The 6,540-nt window shown below is 44.4% G+C and overlaps 1 protein-coding gene across 1 annotated transcript in view; it reads left to right on the top strand.

The window, feature by feature from the left end:
• Positions 1–1,725: 1,725 nt before the first annotated feature.
• The window catches only part of numbl (NUMB like endocytic adaptor protein), a 52,973-nt gene continuing 48,158 nt past the window's right edge, over positions 1,726–6,540 (top strand). The window contains exons 1-2 of the mRNA XM_061045628.1: positions 1,726–1,814; positions 1,973–2,145. The gene's annotated coding sequence lies outside the window, so the exon portion shown is untranslated. The remainder of the gene's footprint in view (positions 1,815–1,972; positions 2,146–6,540) is intronic.

The raw sequence follows: 6,540 nt of genomic DNA, 5'->3' as shown, positions 1-6,540 counted from the left end.
AACTTCACTGTTAGTTTTTATGACCATGAGGATTTAATCGTGATGCTTTCTGGTTATCTTATTGTATTAGGGTTTTTATTTAATCTCCTGACTTTTACTATGAAACAGGCTGTGGACTCTGGAGAAGCTCTTTAATTTGTCGCACATTTCATCAACCAGGGAGTAGCAGGGGATCGAACCCTCGACCTTCTGTTTGAGAGACGACGACTCTCTACCACTGAGCCACAGCCGCCCAAAGAGATGTCAGATACGCACTGCAGGGAGCGCACCAGAGCTGTTGGGGGTCCGGTGCCTTGCTCAAGGGCACCTTGGTGGTACTCTGGAAGTGACATGGCACCTCTCCAGCTACCTGACTACCTTCCATATGTTGGTCCACACAGCCAGGGACTTGACCCGGTGACCCTACGGTTCCCAACCCAAGCCCTGTACAGCATGATCTTCTGCTGGATACAGGATGCTGGTGGGTAACTTTGTTGCATGGAGTGGGAAGAACCACCTGGTGTTAAATGTAACAAAGACCAAGGAAATGGTGGTGGACTTTAGGAGGGACAGGCCTGAGCTAAGCACCATCTCTATCCTTGGGGATGAGGTGCAGGTGGTGGAGTGCTATAAATACTTGGGGGTGCACATGAACAATAAACTGGACTGGAAGCAGCACACAGAGGCCGTCTACAAGAAGGGTCAGAGCAGACTCTACTTCTTGAGGAAGCTTAGGTCTTTTAATGTGTGTAGCAAAATGTTATCCATGTTTTATCAGACTGTTGTGGCAAGTGCCATTTTCTTTGCAGCCGTCTGTTGGGGCAGCAGCATCAGGGCTTGTGACTCTAAAAAGATTAACAAGCTGATTAGGAGGGCTGGCTCTGTGCTGGAGAGGTGGTGATGGGGAGAAGGATGATACAGAAACTGTTGAACATTATGGACAATAACATGCATCCCTTACACAATCTCATGTGTGAACAAAAGAGTGTTTTTAGTGGGAGGCTACGGCAGCTAAGCTGCAAAAAGGACAGATTTTTTACCTACTGCAATTGCACTTCATAACGACTCCCCTTTAAGTAAGGACAGAAGACATTTAAACTTTTAAACTTTAGCCTGAGTTGCATATATCATATATCAAACTGTATTGTGGGCTCATGTTTTTTTTTTTTGGGTGGATATGTATGTATATATGTGTTATATATGTGTTGTGTTGTGTGTTTGTATGTATGCTGGCTGCTGGAACACCTACATTTCCCTGCTGGGATGAATAAAGTATATCTTATCTTATTTTATCTTATCTTATCTAGTTAAATGATTATGAAAATCTGAATTACTGACATTTTTCTCAAAGAAACAGGTAAATACGAATTTTGATTTACATCTTAAATTATGTAAATGTCAAAAAATAGCTAATATGATAGTTTTTTATGGAGACAGGCTGGAAACCTACCCGCCCAAACAACATAACAACATGATAAATATGAATCATTTAAACTAATATAATTTAGAAAAACAGGTTCTTGTTAAAATCTCTTCCTTCTTCCCTGTGCTGTCCAGTCTGCAGCTGAATCTAGGCTACTCTCTGAAAGCAGAAGGGAATTTCCCTACAGGGGAAATTGGAGTAAAGGCCCTAATGGCATTATCACAGTATATGAGTTGCCACACGGTGGCGCAGTGGAGCGACTGAAAACTATCCCTGCTTTTTTTTTTTACCCCTTTTTTTTTCTTTTCTGGAAAACATCAATGGGGAGAGTAGATTTGCATGTCCGGGCGTCTGTGCCAATGGGCGCACTGGGAAGGCTGGGTTAGCGGGTGGAGCCGGGGGAAGCTGCTCAGTAAGTGCACAGTCAACAACCAAAGCATCCGAGATTACTACAGATACGCTAATTTCCCCCTGAAATACCACTTGAAGCGTTGTTGTAAACCTTTTTTTTTTAATTTTATTTGTGTGTGTGTGTGTGTGTTTGTGTGTGTGTGTGTGTGCTGCGACCAGGCTGATTTGCGGCTCCACATCGCCTCCAATCATCGCTCTCACAGTGCGGATCAGAAGGATTTTGTGAAATTACGCATCGCAGATTATTCTGGTGAATAGGCTATTTTACTTGTCCGGGGTCCTGGATTTACACCGAGGGGGAGCGGCGAGCCGATCATCCGTCGTTCTCTTGGGTGAGTTCACTGGTTTTCCGTCCAATCTGGCATCCCTGTCTAGGCTGCTGACTCTTCCAGGATTGGAACATTTGGAGACCCGATTATATAAAAAAAACAAAAAACCTCTTTTTTGATTCATAAATCCACCACGGAGAAGTGCAGATCATCCGCCCAAATTGCTTCGTAATGATTGATGTGTTTTAGTTCTGCTGTTTGGATACAACTACAGCTCTTTTAGTGTGGATCAGGATCTCGCCAATGGGCCCATGGATATGTGTGTGATATGAATGAAATGTGGCAGCTCCAGCCTTTTGATAGCGGTTTACATCGCCAATGCATCAGCAAAGGGACTCCTAATTAAGAGAAAGGTCTGATTGGATTTAGCAAAACTACAAGCTCGGAAATTGCCCCGATATAGCCATGATGTTAAATTCTCTCGTCATGTCAGGTTAGGATAAAACGTGTAACTTTTATGCCTTATTATAGATAATATGGACCTTTAACCTTACTTGGTATGTAAATGTATGGAATTGACGTAATTGCGTCATTATTGGCGTGAGAATAAGATCTTGTGGATAAATCTGTAAGGAGTCACGTTGATTATTGGGTGATCATTGGCTCTGGGTTTGCGGTGTTTTCATGTGTTTTCTGCGGGACAGCATGGCCACTGAAACACGCGCCCTCAGTTTGAATACATTTATAATCATTACTCTCTGCAGGATCGTCTCTATCTCGCTCCATTGCATCATACGACCTTGCCAGCTCTGTGTTTTGCATCGTTTTTAAACTTCCAGAGAGCAACTCCACTCATGTTTCAGAAAGCGTATACTTTCATGTGATCGTGCTCACACTTCCTGTTCCCTGAGAAAAAGATTCAGTGAAGATGAGAAATAAAAAGTGTGGCTTTTAAATGACTTTAGACACTGTGGCAGTGATGCACACCCTCCCTTGCACTCTTGGCACATGCCTGGGTATAAAGGGCCAGTTAATGCATGAGGCTCTATTGTCTGAGGAGCTCCATCTGTTCCATGACATGGCATTCCTCACCCAGCCTGTCATGATGTTAGGGGGTGGTCTACCCTGACCAACTGCCTTTGAAAAAAAAGAGACAGACAGCGAGAGAGTCACATGGGGTGTGTTCAGACAGTAAGCGTGGACATACTGCAAAGACAGTGCCGTCCCAGGCTGGGGTGCTATGCAGGACCCAGAACAAGGTTTTTAAAAAGACCTCATTTTGGGCCTAACATTAGGAAGGAGGAAGGCTAGGTTTGGTCTAGATCTCGGGCTAGAGGTGGGCCACATTTGGGTCAGAGATAGGCCAAGTTTGGGCTTTTTAAAATAGCACCAGAGGTCGAACAAATTGGCTAATGAACTTCGAATGCTTGGGTAAGAAGTTTGGTCAAAAGCTTTGCTAAGATGGCCTAGAAAATGGTCAGGTGTGGTCTGGAGTTGGAAGAAGAGGAAAGCTAGGATTGGTCTGCAGATGCATGGGGCTGAAAGGCAATGTCTGTTCCATACGTACGTTTACATGCACAGTTAAACTGAGCCATGGTAAAGATTGATTAGGCCACTTTCTTGGACTACTGTCCTTGTCCCAGTATACATTTATTTATTAAGGAAACGTCTAACTCCTCCACAGTAGGTGACAATATGTCCCCTTTCAACTAGTCACTATTGGACCTTCTTCCTGTTGACAAGCTAGCAAGCAGCAAACTGTTTTAATGTCAAACGGTGAAACGGACAACTCTAACTTCAGGCATTATCCGAAGGCAGGCGACTCTGAAGCATGCACACAACGTCAAGGCCACTTTGAGTCCAACTGAGGCGTAAACATGCAGAATAAATCGATCCCCAGCAGCATTATCCATGTTAGCCTAACCTCAATTTTCTACTAAAATTCTACTTAGTATGCATTTTTAAAGTCCAGCTTTAGTCAGACTAACACAATTCAAACTTTTTCTAAGTGCATGTAAACATTCTGCTTGACTGGGACTCAAAAATGGACAATGTTTGGTTTCAATCCAGGGCTAAACGAAGGCTGGGTCTGGTCTTGGACATGACTAAAGAAGGGTATTTGTTTTATTAAAGGCCTAGAAGAAGGCTGGATTTGGTCTTGGACTGGGGCTAAAGATGGACACCGACATGGTTTTTGTTATCGCTAGAAGAAGACTAGGTTTGATCAAAGTTTGGGGCTAAAAGATTGGTCTAAATCTAGGACTAGAAGAAGGTTTAGTCCTGGCCTAGGCTTTAGGTTGATAATGAAATGTTTAATCTTAGGGCTAGAAGAAGCCTAGCTTTGGTCTTGGACTTCGAGTTAATGGTGACAATGAAATGTTTGATTTCAGGGCTAGAATAACACTGGGCTTAAGAATGGTATCATGTTTGATTTTAGGGCGAGAAGAAGCCTTCATTTGGTCTTGGGCTGGAGCTAAAGGATGAGTACAACTTGTTTAAATCCGTTGCTTGACACTGAAGCCATGGTTTGGTCCTGAGTTCACGCGTTGGAGGATGACAACGACCAGTTGAAATCTGAGGCCATATGAGGCCTGTAGGCTGGCTGTAACATTGAGATGGAGAGGTGGTAGCATGTGATGGCTGCTGGATATAAATGGGCTGTTATGTAGCTAATCACTGTTGCAGGTCAAGCTCAACTAGATAATAATTACAGCACATCCATCTCGGCAGCATTACACACACAAGTGCACACAAACACACACACACACTCCATTTCCCCTCTGACCACTTCCCCTTTTCCACAGCGCTGATTGCTGCATTAGGACTTGGCTTTCTTTTGTTGTCCACACACACACACACACACACACACACACACACTTACGGGCAGACACGCTCACACACCCAAAGGGGGAGGATTGGTGCAGCTGAGACCACAATACAGCAGCGATCAAAGGTCATCCAGCTGGCCAATCAGGGTGCTGTCTGGGTTGGCTGGTGGTGGAGGATGGTGTAGCCCCCCTTTTGTGCTGGTCAGGGTGGGTCTGCTAAACAAGCAGCTTCACTTCCAGGCCCGGCCCTGCTACTGCCGGCAACCACGCTGGGCTCCCTTCAGAGTCCCACCGACCTCTGGACACTCTGTTAGACTGCGGGTCAGGGGCTCGCCCAGTTGAAGGGGAACAAGGATATTTACCTGGATGAACTGTTGAGCCTTAATGCTGAAGGAGCACGAGCACAAAAAGTTTAGATTTAAACTTCAGTGCGATAAGTTAAACCGAACCCTGCAACTAAAAGCGCCTGCAGAGTTCCTGACACCTACCCCATGGCAGCTGTTTCTTCTAAATAACATTATACAAGCGATCGATCTTGTCACTGATGGTCTTGTGTGCTTTTGTAGGTCACAACGAGAGAGTTTAATAACCAGCAACAAATCCTCACAGGAGCTTTGAGGTCACATTTCCCGGTCCCGAAACAGAAGGCCCAATTTTGGATGCAAAAAATAATAATTCTGGTGGAGGGATTCATTAGATGAATAAAATATGATAATGAGATTTGGGGTACTCAAATGATGGTTAAGAAGAGAGGAATGATGGAGAGATGAGTGGTAGAAAGGGGGAAGTGCTTCACAGACAGAGCAGGGTGATGAGGAGGAAAGAGGGAGAATAGAAATGAAGGGAGGCGGAGCGAAAAAGATGGAGGCTGCGGATTTGGAAGAACAGAGATAAACAGAGAGAGAGATAATATAAAAGAACGAGAGGGAGATGGATGAACAGAAGGGAGAGCAAGAAGTGTGAACAGGGATGCTGGGAACCATTTGTTCTCTGGTTGCTGTCTTTATTTATTCTTTTGGCAGGAGCTCACATTGGACGTGATTATGTCAGTCTGCACAGAACCTGTGACACTAAACATGGACTTGTCCTCCAAACATTTATGTGTACGTCATTCTACCTTCCTCTCACACACTCACAGAAACACACACACACACACACACACACACACACACACACACTCCCAACCCCTCTGTCTGATGCCTAAGTGCCTTCAATATGTGCTGAGTGGAGTTATCTGATTTCTGCAGGCTAGTTAAATGCAACCACTCCTTTCCCTCATCTACCTCCATTACTGCACGCGCTAATGGCATGCTCACAGTGCAAAGAAAGGCGTGTTGTTTCATCTATGTGTCCATCTGTGAACCTTTATTACCGTGCATTATGTTGATCTGGATTGATAAATGATTGGAACAATGGATTTGAACGCCCGTCTAGTGGACACTCATGTGTGAAGGCAGCGATTTGTGTTTTTCTCTCTGCATGTTTGGTGATGTGTGTTTGTGTGTGTGTGTGTGTGTGTGTTCCCCTGTTTCTCTGGCGATCAGCAGTTTTATTTCTTTGCTTCACTGGCGTTATTCTCTGCAGATAACAAGGAAAGTGGAAATGGGTCTTTTTTTGGCAGCCACAACTC

This window comes from Labrus mixtus, chromosome 9 (genome assembly GCF_963584025.1).
Source record: "Labrus mixtus chromosome 9, fLabMix1.1, whole genome shotgun sequence".
NCBI classification, from domain to species: domain Eukaryota; kingdom Metazoa; phylum Chordata; class Actinopteri; order Labriformes; family Labridae; genus Labrus; species Labrus mixtus.
This window is presented reverse-complemented; position numbering and strand designations above follow the sequence as displayed.